General features: G+C 36.7%; 1 long non-coding RNA gene across 1 annotated transcript; it reads left to right on the plus strand.

Moving 5' to 3' along the window:
- Positions 1-2,560: 2,560 nt before the first annotated feature.
- LOC134662222 (uncharacterized) lies at positions 2,561-2,881 on the plus strand. Its single transcript, XR_010098035.1, has 3 exons — positions 2,561-2,612; positions 2,647-2,727; positions 2,803-2,881. It is a non-coding gene; the product is annotated as an uncharacterized LOC134662222 (long non-coding RNA).
- Positions 2,882-11,909: the final 9,028 nt, after the last annotated feature.

Consider the following 11,909-nt stretch of genomic DNA (forward strand, 5'->3'; position numbering starts at 1 on the left):
ATTATAATAAGGAAAATACCGTGAGACGCGAATATTTTAAAACGGGTCACTCACGCATTTTAAGTCACATACTCGTAACGTGTAACATGTCGATTAATCTTCGACTAGAAGATATAATTATTATACTTACTAAATTAAAATAAAACTAATTTAAAAGAAGAAATTATCAAGTAAATAACATTTTAGGTTTTGTCCCTATTAACCCCAGCCATCCCTATTCACCCTGGTTGACGGTACCTTTGAACGCTTACCTATTTAAATGAAGGTTAATTAAGTTCAATATATTATATTAGCGACCCGCCCCGGCATCGCATGGGTTAACAAATACAAAAACCTACCTCTTGAATCACTCTATCTATTAAAAAAATTCGCATCTAAATCCGTTGCGTAGTTTTAAAGATCTAAGCATACATACAGACAGCGACTTTGTTTTATACTATGTAGTGATATGAAAATTTTGCACAAATTTAAAAAGTAAATATAATAACGTAGGTAAATATTGAGTTAAAACACGGGCGAGCCAATTTACGAAAACGTTGAATCGTCGGACGATACTAAAACAAACTTTTACTATATGTTAGACCTTTGTTGAAATAGCTGACCGAGCTTTCATGGTTCCACCACGATGGGTCAACGAATTTTTAACAATTACATTTTTTTTTGTCATAGCGTCTCCCTACTCTCCCTCACACTTAAATATGAGTCTGAGCGAGACTCACTGAGATGAATATCAAATCGATGTCATACATTTTTTAATCTAAATTTGCCTCAGTAACGCTCAATAGCTTTTATCATCGAGATTATATCATGGATCCATAACTTATGGTCCGAACGCGTGATACGAGTCAAGCTATCGTGAGAGATACTACAGATACATATACGTATCTTTTATGACAAATAATTTATATGAGATATCTGTACGATAAGTTGTGGTACAGATTGGTCTTCATAAAAAAGAAAAAAAAATGCGCATCATATCTTTAAATAACTAATACTGAATGTAACTAAAAATACAAAATTGTATTGTTTCTTTTAATTCTATTTTTTTGCCTTTTGATATTATATAATTATTAATTGTATTCACTAATGAAAAGTATATTTTAATAATAGGTAACATTAAATCCATAAATTAATTTACAGGTTTACACATCAAAGTAACTTAAAAAACATACGATCTAAATTAACTAAGGTACAAGAAAACTTAAAAAATAAAACACAAATTACACTTACTAAACTAACCGATAAAATCGCTCCGCGACCCCCCCGATGCAAAAGTGCCCATCACGCTCGCTGCGTTGCCACGTTGAACCGCGAACCTTTGCATCAGGAAGAACCCAGAGCGAGGATCCAAACCCCTCTCCCGCATGCGTCTCCCCACTTCCCCTAAAAAGGCCTTGGCCTCAACACACCAGCACCCTGTGGTTTCTACTGCAAGCGGGACAAATAAATAGTTCGCCAGGACCTCATATTTCTCCCGCTTGCGAACTGCAGCCAACTCGGCTGCTGCCCCCGCCGATCTCACGGTACGGCCAATATGCGACGCCGCGAAAGTGCTGTCACACGTTGCGTCCCACACTAAATATTTCCCCTTCTCCCAGGGAACCAAAGTTAACCCATCCGGTCTCCTCCCGTCAGAGCGACTGAGGCCCGGGGGTTCCAGCACGCATGGCACGTTTGCAGAACCCAGCGCCCTCCGCACGATATCATTCATATTCACTTATTATAATGCTACTGACGTAAGTAGCCAACCTCGCAATTAAGGCGAAGTTTTCGAATAAAATTATAATGTACGGTCCCTTCTGATATGTATTGAAGACCGTTAATTCAAAATTCAAAATAAATGTACCCACAATAGGTAGTAGTAATAAATGTAATAATAGTGACTACCTATTATTAGGACACCGAGTCGACATTTCACATGTGGCCTTAAGTATATGGTACCCGTACTGATACCTAAATTTAAGCGTTTTCTGAATAAATTTCTTCTATGTTAGTCTCTAAGGTACCTGTAGGTATGTAATATGGGCCTTGTCGCATAACATTTTTTTCAATAACATAACTAAATAGGTATAAATATTAAAGCTACGTGCTCACGTGCATGCAAAAATATCTTTCTTCCTGAGATTCTTTAATTTCTTTTTAAATCTTGATCCTGAAGCCGTATTCTCAGTAAACTTGATGTACAGTTTAAATGAGGAACGTCGGGAAAAATGTCGGAAAATGTAATAAAGGCAAAAGTTAGTACCCCCTTACATGCGTCTTCACACTCAATATGTGCGGAATCAAATCTAGTTGGTCTTTTTGTCTCGTAACCACGTATTGTATTTTACTAAGGGTTGTCGAACGTAGTGCAAAAAAAACGATAAATCCATGGGGTAGTCGAAATATTGCACTGATGTGTCAGATTTTTTGTTTGATCATTCACCTTGTAATCCGATTTTCCTCGGTCTACCCTAGGAAATGTGGTGTTGGCGCAGAATGGAAGGGATTAGTTGGATAGAGAAAATATCAAATGTTAGGGTTTTCGATAGGATTTAAGAGAAAATAAATATAATAAAGACAATAGAAAATAGAAGAAGAATACTAATTGGACATCTGCTAAGACACGACTTGTTCCTTAAGAGCACCATAGAAGGAAAAATAGAGGGAAAGAGAAGGAGAGGAAGACCGACGAAAAAATATTTCAACCAAATAAAAGAAAAGGTTCAGGTCGTGTCATACCAGAAGGTTAATCTGTCAGCTCCCACGGCTCATATATGAGCCAGAACGCTTATGGTGACGTCATATCGTGGGATTCGACAGGTTAAGGAGTTGGCAGAGGACCGGATGTGTTGGAGATTGCTCCACCGACAAGAACGCAGCTCTAAAATAAGAAGAAGAATACCCTATATGTTGTGGGTACTCAGACAACGATATATATACATATAATATAAAAATACTTAAATACTTACATAGAAAACAACCACGATTCAGGAACAAATATCTGTGCTCATCACACAAATAAATGCCCTTACCGGGATTTGAACCCAGGACCGCGGCTTAACAGGCAGGGTCATTACACACTAGGCCAGACCAGTCGTCAAAAAACCGGCCAAGTGCGAGTCGGACTCGCGCACGGAGGGTTCCGCACCATCAACAAAAAATAGAGCAAAACAAGCAAAAAAAACGGTCACCCATCTAAGTACTGACCCCGCCCGACGTTGCTTAACTTCGGTCAAAAATCACGTTTGTTGTATGGGAGCCCCACTTAAATCTTTATTTTATTCTGTTTTTAGTATTTGTTGTTATAGCGGCAACAGAAATAAATCATCTGTGAAAATTTCAACTGTCTAGCTATCACGGTTCGTGAGATACAGCCTGGTGACAGACGGACGGACGGACGGACGGACGGACGGACAGCGGAGTCTTAGTAATAGGGTCCCGTTTTTACCCTTTGGGTATGGAACCCTAAAAAAGAAGTCGTCAGATAAAAAATCAAATGCATCATTTATCACTACTTTACGGCGACTCATGTTAGGGGACGCTATACACAGGGTGATTCGATTATCCAGGCTCCCATGCGACTAGGGGAATTTATTTGCTCTTTACATTTTTCCGAATTAGGATAGTGTGGATGGGATATTATTTTACGAAAAGTATAGCGTGGTTGGAATCAGTTTTGGGTGAGAAATTATTGGTGCCGATATTCGATTTCCAAACGTCTTTACGGCTTATATTTAGATTTTATTTTACGTAGGTACTAAAAACTTTTATGTTAACTTTAAGTTGTGTTGCGTCTCCATTGATAAAAGAACTGATGTGATAAAATATAAATCCCTTTTTCATGAATACAATATTTGAATTCAAAATGGTAGAGAATGTCTCTGAAGAACCTATATCAAGATCTTTTTTGTTAAAATTTAGCTCCAAAACATAATTTCAAATTAAGAAAATATAACTTTTACGGCAAAGAATAATTGCTTTACAATGCGTGTTGGAACTCGCGACTCCATTGACAAAACAACTTATAATAAATCCTATTTTCTAAGACTACGGGGCGCAGTGCCTTTTACGATCTTTTCACGTTCAAAGGAATAAATATAGATGTGTAATACCGCACTAACTTTTTACGACCCTAGGGGGGCAAATCCGGCAAACAACATTCGTTCGCGTAAATATTCGGTAATCTCTACGGATATAGCTTTTGGTTGTTCACAGTATGGACAACGTCTTGTCGTTATTGGGGCGATAAATACTGGGCTTCTTGGCCAATTATGTGGAATCGGGCTTTAGATTATTACGGAAGTTGGAGAATTGTATTACAGCGCGGATGTTTAGTATTTTCAGAGTTGTTGTAAATAATGCTATCAATTGCATAATTTAGTTTCTTTAATTTACCTTCTTCAGTAATGGCCACTAGGTACCTACGCTAAGAAGTAATTTGGATTGGGAGACGCAAATAGGTCAAAAAAATGGGTCGACATTAAGGGCCCGATTCGGATTTTGAACTAGACATCTATTAGATGTCTAATAGATATCTAATATTTGACGTATATTTAAGTTCTAATATGGCTGCAGCGGTATCTAGTATGTACATATCGTATCGTTTCTCTAGAATGGATCTTGTTTTCCGAATAAAATAAAAAAACAAAAATAAAAATAAAAATAGAAATAATAATAAAAATAGAATAAAACAGTATTTCGAATAATAGCATTTTCTTAATGTTAAAAAAGAAAAAAAAACTTTTATTTTTTTTGTTTTTCTTTTTCACCCCAGAGGTGTAGTGGTATGTAGCTAATAAGTTAAGTATAGATATAGTTTAAGCATAAGACGCGACTCCATGTAAGACAGTCATTAAAGAGACGTAGTCCTAACACGTTGTTTTCACTCAAGTCCGTTCCCGCCTGCCCCACACAGCACATTATATATCTGTTCATTTTTAGCACTTCCTTTTAATTACAATTAATGTCCTTGTAGCGAAGCGAAACGCGTTCGCGCGTCAATGGCAAGGTCGCCATGTGCTGTGTGGGGCAGGCGGGAACGGACTTGAGTGAAAACAACGTGTTAGGACTACGTCTCTTTAATGACTGTCTTACATGGAGTCGCGTCTTATGCTTAAACTATATCTATACTTAACTTATTAGCTACATACCACTACAACCGCGGCTAGTCAAGATTGCTCTGGACACGTTTAGATAGTCGTGAATATCTTCGGGGAAGGCATAATGCTCAGCATTGCAGTGGACTGCTTTTTGCTATATGATAATAATAGTGATAGTAGATACGTGATCATGTCTAAACATAATTTATAACTAGCTGATATGAAAAACAATACATAACTACCTGTTCTTTCCGAAATTGCTTTTAATAAAATTCATTCCTCGATTTATTTTATAAGGTACCTAATAGGTGCTCAGGTATCAGCTTACGTGCGATTCTCACCGGTGTGTACATAAAAGAAATTCCTGACATTGATATGGGTCGGCACTTGTTTCAGAAAACGTTTTGTTTTTATTTTATTTTATAAGTAAGGTAAGGTAAGAAATTTTAGCGTGGTTTTTGATGAAGTCGTTTATATTTGGTTTTCATTATTTTTACGATGTAAATTCTAACGTTTTGTAATTATTATATCTACTCATTGTATTTTTAAGAAACTAATTATTTACCGGACGGATCGTAATAGCGAAAATCTAATTTCGTCTTCTATGCATGAATTTTCTTCGTTATTAATATAGTCTATTGTATATTTGTATTAGTTAGGTCATAAATTAAGTTACACTAGTTCTACTTACTGGGAAAGCTTAGGGTTATTAACTAATTAATGTCAACTGCATTTTTATCTTCGTTATAAATCTTTATAAGTTCGACTGTGAGTGACAATTTGACCATTTTCCTATGATTGTATAAGAGGGTTGGGACTTAAACCCTCACATTGTTAAATGTGGATATGGGACTTCATACAAATGTTACAGATGTATACTCATTGTTTGTCCTTCACCGAAAAGTAACAACTATTGTACTTGTCTAGTCTCTCTCATCTCTCTCTCCTCAGCATTATTATTCCCATCTGATTGTGGGGTCTGCTTTACTGGTCTTTTCTCTCCACTTACTTTTTTTTGGAGTTTATGTACTTGTCTCGCACATAAGCTCCAAAAAAAATCTGGTATGAGCCGGGATTGCAGCCCACCTTAGTTTAAAAGCCGCGCGCTCTCAACTTTCTCATTAGATAAAAATTAAATGATGGATCGAGAAACACATTTTACTTGTACATAACAATACAGATAAACAAAAACAAACAATAAGACCGTAATTATACAGGGTGTTTGGCACATGTACCGACAAAAATTTTTGGGGGGTTTGTGGTGTCATTTCCTTCCCTTTCTTCCTTGGAACCTTGGTCCTAGGAGCCACGGATCTGGAGATACGATTTTTTTATTTTTTTTCATAAATCATCCAAAATCTGATTTTCGAAGCCCCATAACTTTTTTTTATGGTCTTAAATGCATACTTTGTTAGTCTTACATTAGGCCTGTCTGCTTTCAAATACTAGTTTTTTGTTACAAATTTTAGTTTGAAATCTGAGGGCAGTCACATTTTAAGTGGCGTCACGGAAGTGCATGGTTGTGCTGCGTCGGTCAATTGTTAACTACGTACGTTGTGTTTGCTACGTTGCTATTATTGACTTTTGTTACCGTTGTTTTAATTTTGCTATTGTCATGCCTAACTACACTAACGAAGAGTACGCTGATATGCTGATGGCATATGGCAAAGCCGATGGTGTTGCTCGGGAAGCTCAAAGGGTCTATCAAGCGAAATTTCCAAATCGAAGATTACCCCACCACACCACATTTTCGGTGACTTATCGACGTTTGAGGGGGACTGGAAACTTAAATTTTCAAGAGCCTCGAGTTAATGTGAGGCAACATAATGTAGTAGTCGACGAAGAAATACTTCAAGCTTTTGAAGATAATCCAACTACAAGCATTCGCGTCGTTGCTCGTGCACTTAACATAACGATTTGGAAAGTGTGGTCGGTTCTTCGGGCTAATGACAAACATGCTTTTCATTACACTCCGGTCCAAGGTAAGGAATGTTTGATTCTAACCGCTTTGTACTTTAATTAATAAGTAATGGAGAGGCAGTGAGATGAAAGTTAGTTAATAAATGAAACTGCCACAGTCTTCAATTTAGGTTTTATTGTTAAAGGTCTCCAAGAAGGCGATCCCGGTAGACGGTTTGAATTTTGTCAGTTTTTGATGCACACCGACGTCGATGACATCCAGTTTTTACAACGAATTTTGTGGACGGATGAATCCTGCTTTAATCGAGAAGGCATAACGAATCTGCATAATTTGCATCATTGGTCATCTAAAGATCAAAATCCTCACGTAAAGAGACCGACTAGTTTTCAACAAAAATTTAGTGTCAATGTTTGGGCTGGTGTGATAGGGAGACGTCTCATCGGACCACACTACTTACCAGCTCGACTAAGTGGGCCTGTTTACTTAGAATTCTTAGAAACTGTATTGCCGGAGCTACTAGATGATGAAGTTGTAGATGAAGATGTGCCGATTGTATTCCAGCATGACGGTTGCCCGGCACATTTCCAGAGAGATGTTCGGGAGCACCTCAACAACTCCTTTCCAAATTCATGGATAGGCAGAGGCGGCCCCATCCCTTGGCCTGCTCGATCTCCAGACCTAACTCCGTTGGATTTTTACGTCTGGGGAAGAGCTAAGGAATTAGTTTATTCCACGGAAGTTCCTACAAGAGAAGTGTTGGTAGAAAGAATAAACGCCGCATTTCAAACCATGAAAGAAGAAATGGTGCTAGCTACGACAACGGATGAAATTAGAAAAAAGTGTCGGGCGTGTATGCGGGAGAGAGGACAACAGTTCGAACAAAATTTACGATGAATTAATTTACTTACCTACGAATCTTAATTTCCATGTCTGTCTTTTTTATCCTTTTGATTAAAATCTGATTTGCAAAGCCTTTTTTTATTGAAGTCATAAACCAAAGACCTTTAAATAAAAAGAGCTCTCCAATTGATGTTAGTTTTTTTTTCATTTCATTTAGAAGTGCAGATGTTCAGTTTATTTGTAATGAAAAAGATCCATGTGTTCGTTTTATGCTGTAATTTGTAATAAAAATCTAGTAATTTTAGAAGCAGACAGGCCTAATGTAAGACGCATTTAAGACCATACAAACAATGCATTTAAGACCATACAAACAATGCATTTAAGACCATACAAAAAAAGTTATGGGGCTTCGAAAATCAGATTTTGGATGATTTATGAAAAAAAAATAAAAAAATCGTATCTCCAGATCCGTGGCTCCTAGCACCAAGGTTCCAAGGAAGAAAGGGAAGGAAATGACACCACAAACCCCCCAAAAAATTTTGTCGGTACATGTGCCAAACACCCTGTATAGACACTCGGTGTCGGCCATATCTTTCAAGTCATCCCCTCGCATAATCAGTACCTTATAAGAGCCCCCTCCGTCGCTTGGAGGGTTCAACCCTGCACTAAACAAGCTGTTATAACTGATTTCTTATAAAGTAAAAGTGTTGGGTTCATTTCGGTTATCAGTTTCTATTTTACGCCTTTGATAGGGTTCCCCATCTAGCATAATAGCCGTAAATATCATTGTATTGATTAAACTGTTTATTATACAGCAGGTAACAGATAGAGAGAAATCATAAATCAAACTCCAGAAATTAAAGCACTTGAGAACTATAGTCGATTAAGTAATTTTATTCTGGTCTTCTAGGGGGCCTCCCTTATAATACCTACAAATTAAATTTGCAATTTATTTGGTCCGCTGCAGATAGTAAGTAGGTACCTTGTTTATTTGCTTTAATACTTGGTGTCATTAGAGTGTAGTATTACTAGTCTCACATTGTCAAAGAAATCTCACACTAAAAACAAAGTAATAAGACTCTAAATCCTGTACTAACTACTCCGTGGTCTCTATTTTTGCTTCTGCGTAACATGCAAGAATCATTCGAACATAATCTGCGGCTGTCATCTCTTCCAACGAAATCTAAGAATACTTACCCCATCTTTGTAGATCACAAATATCAGATGTCATTTTAACAAGTTCAGTCAACTCGTGATTCGCTGTATGCGAAGTGGTGGGGCACCGGAAAAACAACAACGCGCTTGGGAATTTTTTTTAACTTCAACATGGATGAGGGTTTACAGAAAAAGAGTACTATTTACTTATTTTTGAATAATTATACATTTTTGCGTTATTTCACTCAGAATCACAAGGACTTATATTGATTAAAAAGAGAATAAAATGTCCTCGGTTTTTTATACAAGGTGTCAGTTTTGTCAGTTTTCTGAAAAACAAAGGATTTTTTTGACTTCTAGTATCAGTAGAGATGACATTTCATTTTATATTTAAAGTTTATTTCAAACAATGTGATCAAATGCCGCAGTGGCGGTTCCTGCAAGCATCGTAAAGAGCTTACAATAATTGTGTAGATTAATTATTGTAACTGTACATAATTAGGCATTAAAACATCAGTAACATAAAGAACAAATATTAAAAACAGCGTAGTGATGTACTAGTCCATAGCGAAGTCTTTACGCGGGTAGAATATTTTGATCAAATATTTAATAATGTAATTAGAGTAACATTAGTAGCAACCAGATATCGGTTTTTTCATCTCATTTAGGGCTCATTTAGACGGTGCGACTACTCGCATGCGAGTTTCATTACATTGCGTCATTTGATCGGTCGGCTGAATTGATGTAACCTCAATGGTCCGCAATGTATCTAAAATCGTATACGAGTTCGCGCGCCGTCTAAATGAGCACTTAGTCTTAAATAACTGGTGGCGGGTGTCCAATTTCTAAGGGTGATATAATGAATTTGCCGGTACCTGCACGTGTCTTATAACTTACACGTGTGTTATTTGTTACACGTGTATGTAATATATTAAAACCCATTCTTATACCTCTTGCGTTGGTTCAACGAACGATGGTTGCGATGACGTTTGAAAGTTTAAAGTTTCTTTTGCTTTGGCTTAATTTAAAAATATATATTATATTAAATATTAAATATGTTTTTACAGTATTTTATTACTTTAATGTTACATTTTAGCCCAGAAAGATTAAAGCGATCAACGTGCGTAGGTATGACAATATGAGTAGGTATAAAATTCGATTTATGGTAGCCAGTTAAAATTGTACATATATACTACGGGGTGTTTGGTAAGGTTTATTCGGGTAATTCCGGAAATTGGGTAATCCCGAAAATCATTGTAAAATCACTCATATTCCGTTGTAGTAAGAGTCAGCTTTCGGAATTATCCGCCACTATTCGTCATTCGGAAATACCCGAATACACCTTACATCGTTTACTACATACCTATATTAAAACGGCAAATAGGTTGAGTCATTTGCAATCTTCTCATGCCTAGAAAAAAAAATTGTGCACGTTTTTTTTAAGCTCTATGCCAGTTTTTCGTAAATTTTAAGTTTTTTTCTTGCACAGTAGTAAAAAAAACACCATGGGCAATTTTATTTTTGGCATGAGAAGATAGCAAACGACTCAACCTATCTGCCGTTTTAATTTGGAAAACGATGTACCTACCAAACACCCTGTATATAGAGTTCAGAGACTTCAGAGTAAAAGAAAACCACCACATCGGTGGCAAACAAGCATACGGGCCGCCTGATGGTAAGCAGTCACCGTAGCCTATGGACGCCTGCAACTCCAGAGGTGTTACATGCACGTTGCCGACCTTCTCACCACCAACCAACCAACCAACCAACCACCAACCAACCAACCAACCAACCACCAACCAACCAACCAACAACAACAGCAAACTAACTCGCTTTATCTTTTTCTTTTGAATAAATTCGCTACGTTTGTTCAATCAGTATCAAAAGTTTACTAGTTGGAAACAAAACAAAACGTTTACTATTCTTTCACTATCTACATAAATTGCTAGTTATGTGTCTTTATAATGAAAATATATAAGAATTTTCTAACTCTTATGCCAAATCAAACGTGCAATAACATGAGAATTATATTTGAATCGTGTTATTTACTTAGTAATTGTTGGTCTCGCCCGCGCCAATACAAAGATAAGATAAGATAAATATCATTTATGATTTATTTACTGTGCACTGTATACAAAGCTTTTGACAATAATACAATTAGGAACCAACAGTCTATCCATCACGGACTTACAATATTATAATGACTAACCTATAACTAAATAGCAATTTTAATACATGTATGTATATACACTAGCTTATTATCATAATCGTCAAATTAGTTCAGCATGCTGTAGAAGATTATGCGTTTCATGCTGTACATGTACGGATAAGTACAATAAATAATGTTAACTGAATGACATCATCAGTTTATACTCATCATTTTGATATCAGTGTACGTTTGAATAGGCCGGTAAGTCTCATAGGTACCACATCAGTGAGAAATATCATTTTATATTAAATTTATCAGTTGCTTTCTAGGTAAGGAAAACGTGAGGAAACCGGACTAATTCCATCAAGGCCTAGTTTCCTCTGGGTTGGAAGGTCAAATGGCAACCGCTTCCCTAAAATTTAGTGCGCTAATTCTTAGGATTAGGTAGTCTAAAAGGATCTCGGGATCCTTTCTGATGTCACCGGGAAAGTACTAAGTTTATTTAATGAAAAATAAATGTTATGTTACCGTGTTAGGTATTTAAGAAAATTCCGTACTTAGTGTGAAACAAATAATCGGTAGGTACATTACATTACTTGTAAACAAATGCAAATATAATTAATTTCCTACACGTCAGTCCTCACTATGATCCCTCGTTTCCGTGTTTGGAAACGAAAAACATTTATCCATTTACAAAACAAAAACAAACAATCACCCAACCGTAGCACTCCACCGTTTTCAGTAAAGCTAACCGTTGCACCTG

Source organism: Cydia amplana, chromosome 2 (assembly GCF_948474715.1).
Source record: "Cydia amplana chromosome 2, ilCydAmpl1.1, whole genome shotgun sequence".
NCBI classification, from domain to species: Eukaryota; Metazoa; Arthropoda; class Insecta; order Lepidoptera; family Tortricidae; genus Cydia; species Cydia amplana.